The 19,374-nt window shown below is 41.4% G+C and overlaps 1 protein-coding gene across 1 annotated transcript in view; it reads right to left on the bottom strand.

Moving 5' to 3' along the window:
• Positions 1-16,510, bottom strand: part of LOC117262782 (transcriptional enhancer factor TEF-1) — a 60,099-nt gene extending 43,589 nt beyond the window's left edge. Inside the window, exon 1 of the mRNA XM_033635905.2 lies at positions 16,137-16,510. The gene's annotated coding sequence lies outside the window, so the exon portion shown is untranslated. The remainder of the gene's footprint in view (positions 1-16,136) is intronic.
• Positions 16,511-19,374: the final 2,864 nt, after the last annotated feature.

Genomic DNA, 19,374 nt, shown 5'->3' with positions numbered 1-19,374 from the left:
AGAAAGCTGAGATCACATTCAAATGTGCTGGAGCCTGTTGCACAACTGTTCCTCAGTTCACACTTTGTAAGTTTAAAAGTTCAAATGGTAAATGGGCTGCATTTGTATCTGGTTGAATGAGAGGCAAAATTGTTGGTTGAATAAAAGTGCTTCTCATTCACTTATTCTCACACACACACACACACACACACACACACACACACACACACATATACATCGATGGCAGCAAGCTACCATTCAAGGTGCTGGCCAACCAATTTGGGGTTCCATGGGGATCTTGTCATATTTTGACACTTGGGCAGACTATAAGGACAGTAAGGGCAGCCTTTTGCATTGTATTTTGACACAGAGGGGGTCAGCGACAAGCACCATGAGTTAACTCACATGACCAAGCACAGGTTGGCAGTTAAGTTCAGGCAACAAAACTACTTGGTTAGGGTGAGGAAAAGGTTGTGACGACTCAGGACAAGAAAACCAGTCTCCTGGGTGTAAGTCCTGTACTTGTTGGACCCATCCACCATTATTATTAATTTATTTAAATTCAGCTAGTCCCCAGAAATTCTGCATGACTTTGCGATTTTACACAACCACCACAACTTAACTCCAAGTTGCTGCACCCACATATTGATTTGCTCTGCCCCTCCTTGCCTCTTGCCCTCTCTGCTTCTTATGAGACGACTGCTGCAGGAGTGTGAGCTCCATGCCTGGGACAGAGTCACACACACAGTAACGTGGCTAGCTGTTAGCATTATACTGCTACTGTTACCCAATGGTTATTAGCAGGTTTAACAACAGAGTTGAGGTGTTTCAGTGTCAGTGTGAGATTGTTGGGGCCATTTAACGACTCGATATCTGATGTTAGCTGCTGCTGCTGTGTTCACTTCTCCTAACTGGGCGGATGGAGAAGCTTTGGGGCGGATCTGGCTCCTGTCTAAAGTTGAACCTGACGGCTCCACAGAGCCCAGTTGACGGCCTTGGAGCTCTGTGGCTGGCTTCCAGACTTCGGGGTGCTTCACGGCACTTCCACCTATGGTCGAAACCCAGTGTTCACACTCTGATGCGCTCTCAGGTACCAAAATCTGGCACAGATGGATTTAACGTGAATAGGTACTCGGTAGTACCTATTCATATATGTATTCGGTTTGTACCCTTTAAAGTACCAAGTGCGGTACCTAGCCCTGAAGTTTATGTGAGTTTATGTGTTGCTAAATATGTACACCTATACATCCAGCATGAAGAAACATCAGCATTCATTTGGCATATTTTGTGTCCACCTGATGATCATGAGTCTGATATTCTTTATCTTTTAAACTGTTTTTGGTCTTGGTACTAACTCCTGAGAGAACTCCTGGTTCTTTGGCTGCTAAATGCTCCACTCTGTTTACCAGCTAGTCACTAACATTGTTTGCTGTTTGTTGCTGGGCTGGTGGAATAATGTGGGTTTCTAAAGCTTTTTCCGTGAAAACAGTTGTGTGCTAAGGTCAAAACAACTATGAGAGCAGTGAGAGTGAGCTCACTAAAGTTGCACACCAGGAAATGTAAACAATGAGCTGAAAAAACCCTAAAAAAAACCAAGTAGAGCTGAAGGGAACAGCAGAGCCAGGTTATTATTCTATGTAGGTTTGTTAGTGTGAGTGACCATTTTAACCTTACATAGTCACCTGATCTATTGCTATTACAGAAATAGTGATTAAAGTTAGTACAAGTTAGTAAGTTTTAATGGTGCCACCTGGCATGTTTATTCACTTGTAACTAGTAGTTACTTAGTATTTACAAAGGACTTTACACATAAACTTTGAAAAGTATTTATGAAAAGCCAGTGAAACCAAATTCAGATTATTAATTGGACATAAATGTCCCTGCCATTATTGCACCTAAGGACTGTAGCTGTAGTTTTGCAGCTGCTTAAAATGGTGCAAATTGGGGATGAGTAGGTGAAGGAGCAGAGGAGAGAAGAGGTTTCATGGTTAACAGAAGAATCACAGTGAGGCGGAGGAGATGTGAGCATGAGAGGGGCCCAGCAGCAGATGGACGCTGGAGAGAGACATTAGTCACACAACAATCAACCCTGACTGGGCGACTCCTCTGCACCCTGGGTGCCTCTCCTCTCTGTGTGTCTCTCTGTCACCAGGCAGGCCTGGGCCACTCCAGCCAGGACAGCAGGCTTCATGGTGTCAGTGCCAGCCTTCAGGAGAACACACACGGGGCATGCAGCCACAGCCCTGCAGCTGCCTTGGACTCTCATGCTCTCCCACTGTGTTGCCTTTCTTCCTCTTTCACTTCTTTCTTACAGCACTCACTGGCTTCCACCACATGCCAACTACATGTATGTGTTTGTGAGGATGCAATGTGCATGGCTCTCAGCCTCCATATTCTCAAAAGCAGGCCAGTGGGGTTGTAATGAAATGTAACGCTGCTGATGTGTGAGTGCCTCAATGAACAGAGGGTCTTGTGTGTGTGTGTGTGTGTGTGTGTGTGTGTGTGTGTGTGTGTGTATCAAGTTATGAGGACATTTTGGAAAGTAGGCCCCCCTCCCTTTTTTATAAACAGGTCCTATTTTAATCCTTTTTTTATATCAATTTGCAGTTTTTGGTATTGTTGCGGCTTGAAATACCTGGGGGGGGGGGGGTAGTAGACGCAGTGGTAGAACCGTCCCAGTAGTGAGAGGCTCTCTACCTGCTCTGCCTACCCAGTTAGCACTAGCTAACACAGCACATTGTGATCTCATCCCTATTTGTCATATTTGCTGCTTGGGCAAAAGTTGCAGCAGCATCTGACACAGAGCTGTTAATCTCACATCGAAACTGCTCGACTCTGTCAACCTGTGAATAACCGTTGGGTAGCATTAGCTTTGTGATGGTAACAGTTAGCCCTGTCACTGTGTTTGAATGACTCTGTCACATGTGCAGAGCTCCAGTTCATAGCAGTAGTCTTATGATAAGCAGAGAGAAGGGAGGGGCTGAGAAAATCGATTCGCTGCACGCGGCTCCACACTGAAATACGAGTTTACAGGCTGTGTTTACGTGGTCAAACAAGTCCGTCACCAGTGGTAAACTTTGAAAAAATTTGACACAAAGTAGCAAAATGGCCCAAGTGGCTCCAGACGTTCCACCATATTCTGACGCGATAAATGACATGTTAGGGCATGTTAACTGGAGTGGCTGCATGTAAACGGGAATATTAGTGAAATATTCATTTTCATTAGCCATGTTAACAGCTTAGTAGCATATTGTCTTTTTCAAAATAAGGGCAGAAACTGGAACATTTTGTGCATGTAAATAGTCGGTCAAGGTCCTCACAAAGACAGAAGTACATGGATGTGTGTGTGTGTTTCTGTGTGTGTGTATCAGCAGGGGGTCCTGTTGGTAGACAAGTTGAATGTGTTATCACAGGCTAGTCAGTTCCTTTCACTCATTCTTCTATTGGATCACTCAATGGCATCTGTTTTTACTGCTTCCAACATGTGTGTGTGTGCGCACGCACACACACACACACACACACACATTTATACAAGAGGATTTTCTCATAATCCTCAAAGCAAACATTGTTCCACTTTACAATGTTTTGCCATGTTTTAATGGTCCCTTACGGCCCAAATAGAATTATTCAGCATCTGAGGTGATATTTCTTGTTTCCTGCTTATTTTTGTTTGTGTGTTTTTTCATCAAGGACCATCCAGGCCCAGCACTCATTTTTTATTTGTGTGCAAATGTGACTTAAGTGTTAGATATTTCAACAGATTCAGGGGTGCTTCATTCATCTTGCCGTTTTAACAGCCTCCACAGCGGACACATCATTTGCACCTCATGTTATTCAAACAGTCAGAATGTATTTAAGTATATGATTTCAGTCAGTGCTGATGCCCCGTCTGTCCCTGAGCTCCACACTGGTCACTATGGGAACAAAATAATATACACTTTCTTTTACTGCACTAATTTGAGCTGTATTATGATGAACGGACCTTTCAGTATGTGAATTACTCTGTTGCCTGTTTTTGACATTTATAACTATGTCTGCATTGTTACAATATATATAATTATGTATTCTGCTTGGCTGAATTCTAAAAGGATCATGGCTGCGTGAAAGCTACAGCTTCAAAGCATTACTGTACAGCCTGGATCTTCAACAGGGGATCCGGGACCCCTGGGGGGTGCTCAGAGCTACTGCAGGGGGGCCACCAAATGACTGTTTGATCATTTTTGAAAGTACACATTAACATGAATGGAATATATTTTGCCTTTTGAAACAGCTTATCATTTCGAAAGTGGCGTTTCCTCCCTGACCTACCTGAAAGGCAAATATAGGTCAAGACCGCAGCCTGAGGGTGGCCCTCCACCTGACAACCTCTATCTGCTCAATTTAATATGCACAGCAATTTTATATGTGTGGTAGGTCACTGCTCCGTCTCTCTTTCAGTTAAGGGGTCCTTAGCCTGAAGACCCCTGCTGTACAGTGATCAGTGGGATTAATCACAGTTAAAAAGAGGTTGGTGGTCCAACACAGTTGCAGGTTTTAAACAATTTTCAACAAAACAAAACACAGATATAGCATCTCTGACATAATCACCTGGGTTTGGTTCATATATAAATATACTTAAGTCTTAGGTTGAGTTGGGGTATCATTTGGGTTTTTATCTATACTGGTCCTTAGATGATACCAGTGTCAAAATGGTGCCTTCAATCAATACTTAAAATTTAAAAAAAAAACTATAATTACCGGCTCGTGGTTCTTTGCCTCCACACACCAGTCAAGTTGCGTTTACAGTTTACATATCACTACATCATGTTACCCTATTAGACATTTGTATGAAATTTTGCCATAATTACATGTGAATTCTTGAGTTATGGCCATAAACATGTTATGTGGAGTCACAGTGACCTTGACCTCTGACCACCACATTCTACTTAGTTCATTCTCCAATCCAAGTAAACGTTTATGCCTAATTTGAGGAAATCCCAACAAGGCCTTCTTGAGATATTGCATTCACAAGAGTAAGCCAGACAGGAGGGCACAGTGACCTTAAACTAATTATGTTCATGACAATGGGACGTATGGATATTGTATCCAGGTAAGACAGACTGCATATGACCCTCAGCATCTCATGTGGATGACTTACTACCACACATTTAGAAAGAACACTTATGATCGTTTTTTGCTTTCTTCCACTTGATTTGAACTGCTAAATGCATTTTAACTGGAAAAAACCTCACATTAGCACTCAACTGTAAAGGCTAGAGAAGAGGACTGTAGCAGTTATTTGGTAGATCTCCATGCACACCGGCTTAAAGACTTTACGCAAGTCGTTTGGCACCAGCACATCGACTGTATCCAACTGTGAGGGATTCTTTATGCTTTACATGCTAGAGCCGTGTCACCACGGCCATTCACCAGCAGCGTCAGGAAAAGTGAACCACACATGAGATCAGATGAGAACGTGTCCTTGACCACCTCTGATTACGGCATGCATCTAGGTGCATTCCCAACCGAATGCAGTGGTATCTACTTATGATGCACTCACACAAGACACTATTAGGTAAGTGTTCATGGCCAGATGTAAACAGGAGGTCAACAAGCAGAAAGAGAAGAAATGCTTTTTCACAGGGCTACATAACCATCAAGCATGTGACAATTTTCACCAACAAGACTCAAAAACAGTGTTTTGTTTCAGCTGAACTGTGGGGGAGTGTATCTCTCTAACTCCTCAAACAACCACGAAGCACGATATGAGATTGTGGACGTTATGTAAAATATTTAAGGGAGTAGCTGTATCAGATACTGAGCACTGAAAACAATGGCACACATGTTCAAAGTTAAGTGTGTGGTGGGCATTACACCTGGGAGGTGTTTGTGTCATGGATTATCTTTATGATCAGTCAGATTGCACCAATACTTTCCATACACACTGAACTCATCTCTTGTGCCTCCATTTCTGCTGCAGACTTTAATCAGTCCTGTACTCCACCACTCGTGATTTTTGTCTTGGCGCTGATGCCCGTCTCTGCATTCACCCTTTATAGTTCACATGGTCACGATTTTATTTAATCCATTACTGATAAATTCATCTTGCACAATGCCAGGAAAAAAAAAATCACCTTTATGAGAGTCTCGAGTTGGTTTGATTAGTTCTGACCCGATTTCATGTTTAAAAAACAAAGACGGATATTCATTGGGCTGAATGAAAAAGCCGTATCAGTGAAACGAAACCAGCAGAGTTCCTTTTATTCTTCCCCAGCGCTAATACACACTTGAGAAAGACAGTGAAAGTGAGAGAGAGACTTGCTTTATGAGTGGTGAAGAGGCAGTGATTCACAGCATGCACTCCTCATTATTTCACCATCTCCTCTCACAGAAGCATTACCATTTATGCACACACACAGTAATTGGTCACAGATTGCACACTGATACAGTGAAGTGCTTATTTCCTCCTGGAAATGTGATGGTAAAATGTTTAGCTAGCAGCTCCTCTCCCTGTTCTCCATCCTGCTCTGTTATTCTTCTTCTTCCACCAGTTTTTGCTGAGTCAGACCGAGCCATTATGCGGCCTCTTCCTGGGGGGGTTCGCTGTCAAACGTAGACCGTCTCACATACACATACACATACACACACAGGCACACACAAACACACACACACACACACACACACACACACACACACACACACACGGAAGACAATATCCTCCACCAGTAGAAAGAGAGGCCTGGGGAGGTTGCAGCAATACCAACACCATTTAATAAGTGTGAACTCAGGAGCATTGTGCCGAGACACAAACCACATGTTTGTTTGTTTGTGTGTGTGTGTGTGTGTGTGTGTGTGTGTGTGTGTGTCTCATTCCACACCTAGTGAAGGAACATTGTATGGCTGCATGAATGTGAAGAGAGTACGATAAACTCCATCTATCCATCCCTCTGCCACAATTACATCCTCTACAACTAACATATGCTCTGCTCTCATTCCCGCTGCTCAAAACACACACACAAACACACACTCACACACAAAATGAATTAGCCCCTGAACTACGTTTTCCATCTGTGGTCCATTAAAACGTGGGTATTGCTTTATTTAGACCGACTCAGGTTAAGAGGCAGGGAGTGTGGCAGCCGTGCATCCCGTGCTGCTGTGCAGTAGGTTATTTAAAGGACATAACTGGCTTGCTAAGATTTACAGTTCATAATTTTGGCCATTTCTTTCAGTAATTATAACATCTTACTCACTAAAATAATTCTAAGTCAACAGGCTGGTTAGATTATCTAAAACTCTTTAATTCTGAGGTAAAACCAGAGGCGAGCACACCCAAAATGTTAATCAAAACTACTGTAGGTATGGCAGGTCATACTTAAAGAAGTACTTCATACGATGAAAAATTTAATTTCCTCAAGACGTTGGTCTGTAAACTGTGATGAGTGTTTACAATGGACAGGATGGGTGATCATTTTACCATCCACCTTAGTTTTCTCTTCCATATAACTTTAATTATCAAGAGGTTTGAATTCTTTTTTCTTCTGTATAGTGTAGCAGTATTTTGAAAATCAGAAATTACTCTACACTAAAGTATCTTGTTTTAAATTACATTTGAACTTTTCAGCCCTGTCAAATACCAATTAAAAAATACCCAAGAGTAATCAAAATTAGGGCTGCAACTAACGATTATTTTCTGTCAGTTATTTCTTAGATTAGTCGACTAATCATTTTATCAAAAAAAGTGTTAAAATGTCAAAAAAAATGTCGGTCTGTCTCTCCCAAACCCCAAAATTATGTCATCTAATGTCTTGTTTCGTTCTCACGCCAAAGGGTTTTAGTTCACTGTCACGGGAGAGTGTGTAAAGCTGCCAATATCTGAACGTAAGAAGCTGCAATAAGAGTATTTTGGGGTACTTTTATAGTACTTTTCTTTGAAAAATAACTCAAACCAATTAGTTGACTACTAAAATAGTCATTATTTTAATAGTCGATTTATCATCGATTAGTCGACTAATCGTTGCAGTCCTAATCAAAATGCATTTTTCAAATACAACTAAAAGAAATACTGCCCATCTCTGATCACCATTTAGCATGGAGGCTCCATACACAAAGTCAAGGTGATGTCAGTGTGTACCTGAGAATCTTAGGTGGAATTTCAGGAAAAATAATAGCTCAAAAAATTCTCCTACCCAGATTTTTTACAGTTAGTTTGATGTTCACTTCAACATTTCTATATTTATTTAGGTGTTTATTACTTTGACTTAGATGTTCAGTTCAACAGTTTCCCAGTGTCTAATAAAGTCAAAGACTGTTCATTTCCGACAGTGCCAAATTTTTTTCCACAGGGGGTTGAGGGGTGTGATATCAGCCGATTAATCTGCTACCTGCCTTTTCCTGTTCCAAACTATAATTATATCAGCCTTTAAAAATCCATCAGTCGACCTCTCACACTGATGAAACGACTTAAAGACAGAGGATTTATTTGCACGGCAGATCTTCAAATGGCACTATGTGACTTTTGCTCAACAGTAGCCACTGTGCCATGTGTTCGTAAATAATGGCAAGTGGCGTTCAACATAGTATAGCAGTTGCATAAGTGAAGAAAAGTCATGAGGATGGCAAATTGTCTTAGTAATGTCAGCCACACAACATCTAGCTAAAGTTTGCAGACATTAGCTTAACATAAGCTATACAGCTAACTGCTACAGGTTATACATACAGAGAAGATCAGGCTGTAGCAGGAAACCTCTGTGTTTATTACACTGAACAAAGGTGACTGACTCCAGTGGAAGATGTATGAAGTTATGAAATTTTTCTGCTGTCATTAGCTACCAACAGCATCTAAAGGGGGTCACCCCTATGTTCCCAGGGCAATACATCTCTTGATAAAAACTAAGATTGTTCGAGTTTGGTAAGGGCTAGCCTCACAGGTCAAATTGCAAAAAACAGACAAAGGGAGATGGGGAGATGGGGAAATGCAGTTTGAACTTTAGAAGTCTGTTCAGCCACTGTGGAGATATCAATGTCTAAAATCAAAACTGTCTTGTCTACAAATCTAAGTGCCACACACTGTAGGTGGGGGATTTCAACATACTGACCCAGCTAGCATCCACTGAACATCTAACTATCAGAAAAACATAGCTGAGAACATAAAACCCTTTGAAAGGCCTTCTGAATGAGTCATATGAAGAAGATATTGAGCTGGGGAACATAGGACCAGGGGAGCATAGATACGCTCCCATCTAAAGAACAAAAAGGCAAATCAGATCAGAGATATTATCAGAGAACGACAGAACAAACAAACAGTGAGTAATCACCGTCGGGCCTGCTGAAGACAAAAACTGAGGTCGTGAGCACACCAGCAGGGAAGCATTTTTCCACTGTGAGAGTATCAGAGAGCAGAGCGAGCTGTTGTCCTGCTCTGCAGAGTGTTTATCGTGTCAATTCCTCCAACCGGGAAAGTAAGCAGTAGTAGTTGAAATCTAGACTTCCAGCTCACTTCCTGCTGAGGACAGGAAATATGAGGTTGATTCAGACTTCCCATGATAGGTTTGTTGCTTCCCGCCATTTATCTGCTCGGAACTTCAATCCTAAAGGAATGACATCATGTCCTTGCTAACACAGATAAACCCAAAAATGCTTTTAATGTGTGTTCTGTTCACAGTTAGTGGAAGCTGATTCTAGAGGTGTGTCATCCACACTGAAATGCCAAAGCAGCAGAAAGACACTTAAAGCTCTGCCTATACTTTTTATTTCATTGTTGCTTGGCAAAAAAAAAAGGTTTACTACAACCATGATCTGGAACAGAGTGTGGTTGGATGGATCGGCTAATTTTGGCGGGTGCCAGACTCTAATGTTTTTCAGGGTACAGCTCTGTTTCCACTAAATCTCTCTGTGTTTCAATTGGTAAACAGCCACATAAAGTATTACTATACTATCATATATGTATATATATATATATATATATATATATATGTATATATATGTATGTATATATATATATATATTTTTTTAATTTTACAAAAAATTATAATAATGTTCGAGGGCTGTACCTGACTCAATTATTTAAGTATTTTTATTTAAGAATTAAGTCAACTGAACTGGATTTGGATGTTCACTAAGAATATCTGACCATTTGTTCCTTTTTTTCCTATGCTTTGAGAATTTAAATGGGGTTCGGCGGGACTTTCAGAATGACAGCGATGTTCACAACAGGTAATACAGTAAACAGGTCAAGTTAGCTCCCCAAGAAAATGCATGCTAACTGCACTGACAATGGATTGGAAATGTTAAACAATTTTTTTTGCCAACACCAGATATCAAACAAAAGCCAGAGACTCTATTGTATTAAGTTGCTATGAGCTGTAATTTTACTTGTTCTTTGGGCGGCTGCCTCCGTCTCACTCAAGCCCCTTTTACACCGACTCTTAAAGGTGGGAATTTTCCGCTGTTTTTCCGCTCTGTCATTCTGTATGAAAGGTATAATCATAGCATTGGAAAACAGAGTCTCCACGTGGAACTGGCATCAGAGGCAGTAACAGCGCCAAAATGAGAGCTCTATAAAAGGGACAGCTAGCAGGACGGGACCATAGGCAGCACAGGTGTGACGTGTTATACGTGCAACCCACTGCAGGAGATTTAAAAAACAGCTGGTAGCAGTTGCCAGCTAACTCAAAGAGGCGGAACAGCAGCCAAAAATAAGATCGACAAGGTCCAGGAGCACCTTACCCTCAGAGCAGAGGACAAGACCACCCATCATATAACCGAGATGGTACATGATTGTTATTGTGATGTTATGCCAAGGCATATGTTATCTGTCACACTTGAAGCTGACTAGAGGTTCTGTGCAAAAACGCAAGGGTGACATGAAGAGGGACCGTAGCGGCCCTGTGGTGCAGTCTCTGTGTAAAAAGGGCTTCAGAGAGACCGTAGGGCGCTCAGAGGAGCGCTCACTGTGCAGCTGAACATCCCTAAAAGAACACTGCACACTGACAAAAAAAAAACTTGACTTGTAGAATTTCTACTATCCTCATTTCTGGCTCCACCTGATGATTCCAATATATAATATCGTAATATGTGTTTGTGTTTATTTTGAATAATAAACCAGATGTAATACAGAACTCTGGGGTAAATTAGGTTTCACAGCAAAAAACGCAGAGCTGCTCATTTGCAATTTCTCTCCATATTTCTTTTTTAATCTATTTTTCTTAATTTTCTGCACCCACATTAGGATTTTGTTTTACTTAACAGTGTTCAGAGTCTTCTTGCAACAGGAAACAAAAAAACTTTTGAGTGAGCAGGGATATAAAATAAGGGTGGAAATCTGTTTACATTAAAACCGAAAACAATAAGCTGCACATACATATAGTGCAGAGTATAAAACAAGTGATTTGATCTTAACCAGAAATACCAGAAGCTCAAGGTGCTATGTGCTCCTTGTAAAAGCACAGTGACATATCTATCTGCTAATGTTAAAGATTAAAAAAAAGATAAGATCAGAGAGAGATTAGAAGACAAAAGAAGTGCATCAGCCATGTTTTCAAGAGGTTGAGACATTGAATACATATACGTATTTTTCTATATATATATGTTATATGTATATATATATATATATATATATATATATATATATGAAAAGAGTTCCTCCTCTCCTGTCTACACTGCTGTAGTTTAACAACCTACACACACTTCATGTTCAGTATTGGAAAACTGAGTGTAGATTAGGGAAAAGAGATATTTTGATATAGTCTCTTATGATGCACTGAGGTAGTGTTGTCACAATGCTGGAATTTCTTTCTTCAAAAACAGCTTGAAAAAAAAATCTATTCTAAAAATTTTCTATACCACAGGGAAAAACTGGCATTGAGAGCATTTAAAATGTTTTATTAAGAGATAAATATAAAAGAGTATACCATAACAATGATGACTTTTCTGGTCTTGGTTAGTAGCAGAGAAAAGCAGAATAAATGCAATAAATAAATAAGAGAGAGCAAGAAGGTTCAGCTGGTATCGGTGTATCGATACTGCTGAAAATGAGTACTGACATGATTTCAAATATTTACAATCGATATTTATGTAATCAATAGTTTTGACAACACAATACCAAGGACACCATCACAATCTTTCTTTTGTGATATCGAGACAGTGTTTCTTTACTTTGCTGCGGAATTGTTCTGTCTGAACTGTTAAGCTTTTTGTGAGTTTATGGCTGTTTAGCATTTGAACGATGTAAAGTGTGGGCTATAAATGTTGCTGTGTGTGTGTGGGTGTGTGACTCCACACTTAGGTACACACGGTTCATCTCCATTTTATGAAACTTTGTGGAAGTGAAAAGTCTGTCTAATGCAGAGAGTAAAATCAACAAAGGATGGATCCTGCTTTGTACATATTGATTAAGCCCTTTCAGGATTGTGTTTTTCTCTTCACTATCATGATGTAGCTTAGATGACTATCTTACAGTATGCTGCAGAATCACCTGTATGATAACGCCTTCCTTTTCATGGCAAAATATGCAGATCGTAGCACACTGTGGGTGATGTGACTCCCAGCTCGGATATAAGCGAAGAGAAAGATACACTTTAAGATGTATTTGTATTAGTGTGGACTTGAGGGACGGACAGACGGGGACGAGGAGAGGAGAGGAGAGGAGAGACAGGGAGCCCAGGCAGGCAGGCAAGCCAGCACAGGCTCCACAGCCTCCTGCAGCCAGAAACCAGCTCCCCCCTGCACCCCTGCACCCCCCACCAGGAGGATGCCTATTGTTCCCCCATCCCCTAAACAAAGCCTGACCCCCACCCCCCACCCCACCCCACACCCCCAAAAATCACCCTCCCTTTCCCCAACCCACCCTTCACCCCCCACACACTCAGCATTGTTGCTCTAATAAACCGGCTCCGCTCCCTAAATTTCATTACATACGAGATCAGGCTCCCCTTCTTTTATCCTCTTTAAGAACACATTGACCAAATTTTTCCTACTTTATCCTGCTGCATGCTAAACACACTTTCTGGCGAACGCATAGAAAATCAGTACAGTTATGAGCAAAGATTAAATAAAATGCAGAAGCTGTTACAGTCAGGGATGTGTAAAAGACAGGAAATCGAAACAGGGCTGCAGCGGCACTGTAGGAGTTGATTTTAATTAGCATCAAAAGGAAATTGTGTCGTTTTTTTTAAAGAGAAAATTCTCCAGTTGACACCTCAACAACGCCAACAGCAACACTGACATCCTCACAGTCAGAAACATCACACAATTCCCAGGATTGACTCCATCACCTGTTGATTCATCCAAAAGATAAACTGGCAATTTCCACCTCAAACTCACGTCTCATTCTGCTGAAGCTAACTTCATTATTTGAATAAAAATGAACAAAGTGGGTCTACATCTGGACGTCACAAGACATCATTTCATGCCAGAAAGATTATTCCTCCTAATCCAGAAATCTGTGCACCGGATTGTGTACTCCTGTCTAGAAATGAGACGACAGATGAAACAACAAGGAGGAGGGCAGCGAGCAGCCCGTTGCTCACAACTCCACCATACTGTAACAGCATTGGTGAAGTACGTGAACACACACACAAACATGCGCACGTACACAGCGGCTGTGGCTAAAGCACACAGAGGCCATATGGTGTGTCCTCATCCACCAACGCCTGTTGCTGCCGCAACAATAGGCCCGCCTGGCCTGGACAGCAAGAGGCAAACACACACACACACATACAAATGTGCGCACATACACACACACACACACACACACACCAAATGGTCGTTAGTCAGTCAGTCTGCTTAGGCCCAGAACAAACGCCTGGATTTGCATTCTGCGCCTCCCTTCGTCCCCCCCCAACCCCCCTTCTCTCTCCGCTCTCTCTCTCTCTCTCACACACACACTTCCTCGGTCTCTACAGGTGCACGGAGCACTCAAAACAGATGTCAACGGACTGGAGAGGGAGAGGCACGGGGGGGAGAGGGGAGGAAAGTGGAGGGACGACGGGAGGCTGTTTGCCCAGGGTGAATGACAAAGCTTTGAACACTCGCAGGCCTAGACACAGCAAAGACAATGACACACACACACACACACACAAATGCATCTCCTTGCTCTGTTACACTTTCAGCACTGCCTCATTTATCATTTTGAAACACTTTGAGGAGCGCAAGGACAGAATAAGTACAATTTGCTCTAGTATCAAGATTTAAACTTTTTTCCAAGAAGATTTAAAAATTAAAAACTAATTTGTATCACTTCTTTAAATCCACACTTTCAGGGAAAATGACATCACAGATATTGCTGCCTGTGTAGGGCATCACTTTATCACATTTATTCATATTTTACACTGTTGCCAGCGGTGACACATGGACCAAAACTCTTCAAAATCAACACGCATATACCTTCGTGAAGTCAGAAACTAAATAAAACCCTGTAAATACTTTGTATGTTTTTTTTTCTGCTTTGCTTTTTTGTTATTTTATAGTCAGTTTAATGTCATCTCTATCACACATACTGATCATTTTGTAACAGTAGCAGACCTGAAATCTAGTAGAAAATGAGTTGATTGACAGAAAATTAATCAGTAACCATTTTGGTCACTGATTATTTGTTTAATTTCATTTTTCAAGCTAAAATGCCCACAAATCCTCTGGTTACAGCTTCTCAAATGTGCACATTTGCTGCTTTCCCCTGTTTACATCACTGTAAACTGAATGTGTATTAGTTTTGACTGTTGATTGAACAATATTTAAGGACACTGCGTCAGGCTGTGAGCGGTTACTACCTCCAGATTCCATGATTTACTTACAATTTTTAGACAAAAAAAAAAAAATTATCGATGAATTGGGATAATGTTATGCATTAAATCTACAATGTAAATAATCATTAGCTGTTTCATTCTCCCTGAATCATGAACTCACAATGACTGAGGTTATTTCACTGTCATCTAATTGACAAAACAAATTATCTATCTCCATTTCACAGTTACATTCAGCCAGATCAATTCTATTATAAAGAAGCCCAAACTAGTCCGAACTCAAATCCTTTCATCTAACGTACCCCTCCCCTCATCTGACAGATGGATTGCTGTTACAGAAGTAATGCGTCTACTATGTTTCATCCTACAGGCTGTAATTTTCTCCAATAATTACATTGTGGTTTGGCCTGCATCACCGCAGATCTCTTGCTATAAAGGACAAAAGCAATCCTTTAATCAATATTTAAAAGGAAATACATAACACAACTATAAGCCCATATGGGGAAATCATAGGCCAGTCAGGGGGGTTAAAAAATCTGGAAACTCTTAGACTAAATCACCCTCAGCTCCCACAGATTCATTAAACATGTCTGATGTGAGCTGGTGTAAAATGAAATGACTGGAATCATTACACAGTAAGCAAATGAAAAATCCTATTTTCAAAGAAGCATAAAATGACCCTCACTCCTCACACATGAAATCAGTTTAATCTACAGACTGTGGAGGTTGTATGGTTTAGACAGTAAGAGATGAATCAGTCTGGAAAACTCAAATTATAGAAATGAATTCTACATCTTTAATATTTGGTATTTTCCTTCAAGATGCTCAAACAAATCCATCAGCGGCCTTTCGGATCGTGTTCTCATTGGGCATATAATGTGCTCTGTCCACTGGGTAAACACAAACTGTGTGCATGTTATCAGCCTATGGCCTGTTCCTGTGACTGGGGCCTGCCTGTGTCGGAAAAGAGAAAACCCCGCCGATGCAACAAGTCCCCCATTCACTCCCAGCTTTGTTAAGCTGCCTCCCAGCGCTGCAGCGAAAATGTTTTCATCTCTTTCGCGTTACATGTAGGTCAATATATGAGGCTAACTCTGATGGAGAAACCTCCTACAGCGTGTATTTTATTATACGAGAGAAATAAGTGATAAAAAAGCAGGTTTGTTTTTTTTGGTGTCGGGAGAAAGGGGGATAAAACTGAAGTGAAAGCGACATCCCTCGCTTTGAAGCTCACACGGCAAAGCAGTAATAAGCTTGTTAGACTTGTTTAACATGTATAAAGGGGTTGAGTGTGTCGATGAAGCTCGCGATGTCGCCGAAATTATTTGAATTTCAGCCTCAGTGACCACTTCAGGGTTTTAGAAACAAGCGAAACGTCCGAGGGCTTTCAGACGCGCAGGCTACAGGCTGAGGGGGGACTCCTCCTTGGGAACTTACCTCGATTCATACGCCTCTTTATGGATTAATTCCCACACTTTTCCACGGATCGGAGTCGCCACAGCATCGGGAAGCACTCCGCCGACTCCAGAGTCTCCTCACGGTTTTGGTTTGATGAAGGATCGGGCGCGCTGAGTGCGTAAAATGCGCAGCGTCTCTCCAAGGATGCGAAATATGCGCGGAATGGGAGCAGGAATGAAATGAACGCAGTGGACTGAGTTGAACGGGGCGGGGTGAGAGGGACTGGCGTCACCCTGGATGGATGAGTGAGTGAGAGATGGGAGGATGGGTGGAGAAAAAAAAAAGGAAAAGAAGGAGCGAGGGGGAAGGGGAAGGGGCCGGACTGTATGGGCTGCGTTCAACAACAAAAGAAAAGAGTGGAGCGCCCAAACTCTATTCAGTGGAGGAGGAGAATGGGTCGAGATAAAAACACGGACTGCCCTGCATGGATGAGCAGCTGACAACGAATCAAACAAGGTCTACTCAAAAATTACAGTGACAACATCTTTATGCGAGTTAAATTTCAAACTTTTAATAAGTTCTTCCTTAAAAATTAAAAAGTTAAATTTTAAACAATGGAAGCGACATTTTAAACACTTAAATGAGGTTATGTGACTTTTTAAAGACACATAACACATTCCTCCTACAACTAAAATGTTTCATTCATAAGCAATAAAATGAACATTTGCTAAATTCAATACAGCCTTCCTCAGTCTGGTATCACAAGTAGTTTATGGTGGTAAATGTTTGCAAACCTGAGATAGATATTGTTGTGTATCTGACATGCTGAGTAAGTCCCCTGACTCTGTGACTGTTTTTAGCCTATTGGTGCTTCTGTCATAGGTCTACAAGCAGAGTGGACTGCATCAGTTTAAAAAGTCTTAAAATGTCTTAATTTTATTGTTGTAAGTATTAGGTCTTAAAAGTCATTAAATAGTCTTACATTTGAATTTGTGAGGTCTTACAGCTACAAACATTTTATCTAATTTCATTTATTCATCTTTGAAGCCCCTTTTCCATTGCCTCTTCAAGGCAAGAATTTCATACTGTTATTCCACCTTGCGCCGTGCTGTGTAAAAGGCACAATCCCATAATGGGGGGGGGGGGGGGGGGGGGGTACAGTCGTCTCACCTTTAAGCCAGTGTCAGAGGTAGTAACAGCAGTTGAACGATGTCTGTATGAACAGGACAGCCAGCAGGGCAGGATCATGAGTGGCATGGGTGTGGCATTTTGACAATGTGTCATGCTTGTTACCCACTGCCAGATGGTTAAAAAGTAGCTGATAGCAGTTAGCAGCTAACTCAAAGAAGAAGGACATTGGCTAAAAATGTCCGCAAATTGGGAAAACAGTGAGGTCTGGGAGGTCTGGGAGCTCCGTACCCTCCGAGCAAAGGACGAAATCAACTGCCATGTAACATGGACAGTAAATGATTGTTATTGCCATGTTAATGCCATTGTTATTGTTTATAAAGCGCTGCCGAAGCATATGTTATTTGTCACAATAGAGGCCGTCACTGTTGTGTTACATGTCACATCTGTCATGTCTCTTTTGATTCCTCAATGTCAGCTGTCTGTTTTACTCTGCTGTCTAAAATCACACACTGGACTTGAGTTTCATTTTGTAAAAATTTGCCTAGTCACACCCTTGTGAGTGAATGTCCACATTTCTGATGTTACAAATCTTTAAACCTACCACTGAACCTAATGTTGTCTTTTTACCTGTTGGCAAAATGTAGATTAACCTAGCTCACTCCAATAACCATATTTCTGCATAAAACCTACATCTGCATGGGAGTACACATAAAGGTACAACCCATCCTTACCTCCAACACTTGAGTAAGAAAAAAATCTTTGTGCAAAAACTGGTCTTACATTTTGTTAAAAATAATCGTTAAAAGGTCTTTAGTGTTTTAGTGTTTGATACCTGTAGACACCCTGACTAGCCTATCTTTTAGTAGGCTACTTATCATTATCCTGTCATGTGTTAATTCTTCTTTTGTATTGTAGTCAAAGTGGCTGCTGTTCAGCAAAAGTTTCATGGTCTCTCTTTAAACGCAAAGTTTAACCTTGATTAAGAAATCTCACGTTTGCATTTAGATATATTATAACTACATCCCTATTTAACAAAAAAATTAGAAAATTCCGAGATGTTGTGTCTCTGCCAGTGATTTTAGCTAGCGGTTGTTGACAGAGTTATGGACCTAATTCATTCATAATCCCACTGAAAATTTGACAAACCACAAAGCAGGCAGGGCAACACGCTGAAACTGAAGCTAATGTAAACATATCAAGGGCTAAACATTAATGTTACTTTCAGCTGGCTATCTTTTGTGTTTATAGGTTGTTAGTAGGAACAGACGAGCAAGAATAAAGCAAATTATCTAAATTCTCCTCCAGATGTTTGTTTATTAATTAAGAGTATAAGTAGTCTGGACTTGGTTCTAAACATGGAGATGGCTGAGCTGGCAGCAAATGATGCTAACGCCATAAAAAGTGCTCAACAATGGTTACAGTGTTAACCAGGGATGAACTAGAGAGAGGGTGCTACACTTCCCCGATAACCCTGTCTCGATGTCAGCGGTAACGGCCATATAAGCATAGTGCAAGACAGCGATAAAGAGCTGGCCAGTGGTATACACACATGATGATTACAACAAAGAACAGAGCAGCTCAGATTACTACACACACAGAGGTAGTGTGATTTCATTCTCTGCTCAGAATGCTATTACTCCACTATATCTTTACATTGCAAGTAGTGCTTTGTTGCAGTATTAATGCTCTTAGTGTTGCATACAGACCCCATCACCCACCCCTGGACCGCCCTGAAGGACCCTCAGGGTTGTTGGGAACCCCACTTTTAGTAGCCACTGCCTTAACCTGAAAATCATTGTATCTCTCTCAGATCTTTGAATGCAGCAGGCAGCCGCCTCTGCCTCATAAAGGAGTTGTTGTTTACTACTAAGCTCTGCCTATCTCAGGTTTCAACCCCTCAGGCACTGCTGGACTGTCATCTCCCCAGAGGGAGGGGCTGTGACATAAAACAAACACAGATATGCCATGGTCACAGGCTGGAACACCTACTGCAACCCGACACTGCAGCCAGGCCAGCCAGCCAATAGACTAGCATTCCACATGGCAGCATGTCTATGTTTGTGTGTAAGTAAAATTCTCACGGATGCATACAAACACACCCACACACAGCTGACTCAGATGTGGATCATACTCAGTGTGTTTCTAT

Source organism: Epinephelus lanceolatus, chromosome 5 (assembly GCF_041903045.1).
Source record: "Epinephelus lanceolatus isolate andai-2023 chromosome 5, ASM4190304v1, whole genome shotgun sequence".
Taxonomy (NCBI): domain Eukaryota; kingdom Metazoa; phylum Chordata; class Actinopteri; order Perciformes; family Serranidae; genus Epinephelus; species Epinephelus lanceolatus.
This window is presented reverse-complemented; position numbering and strand designations above follow the sequence as displayed.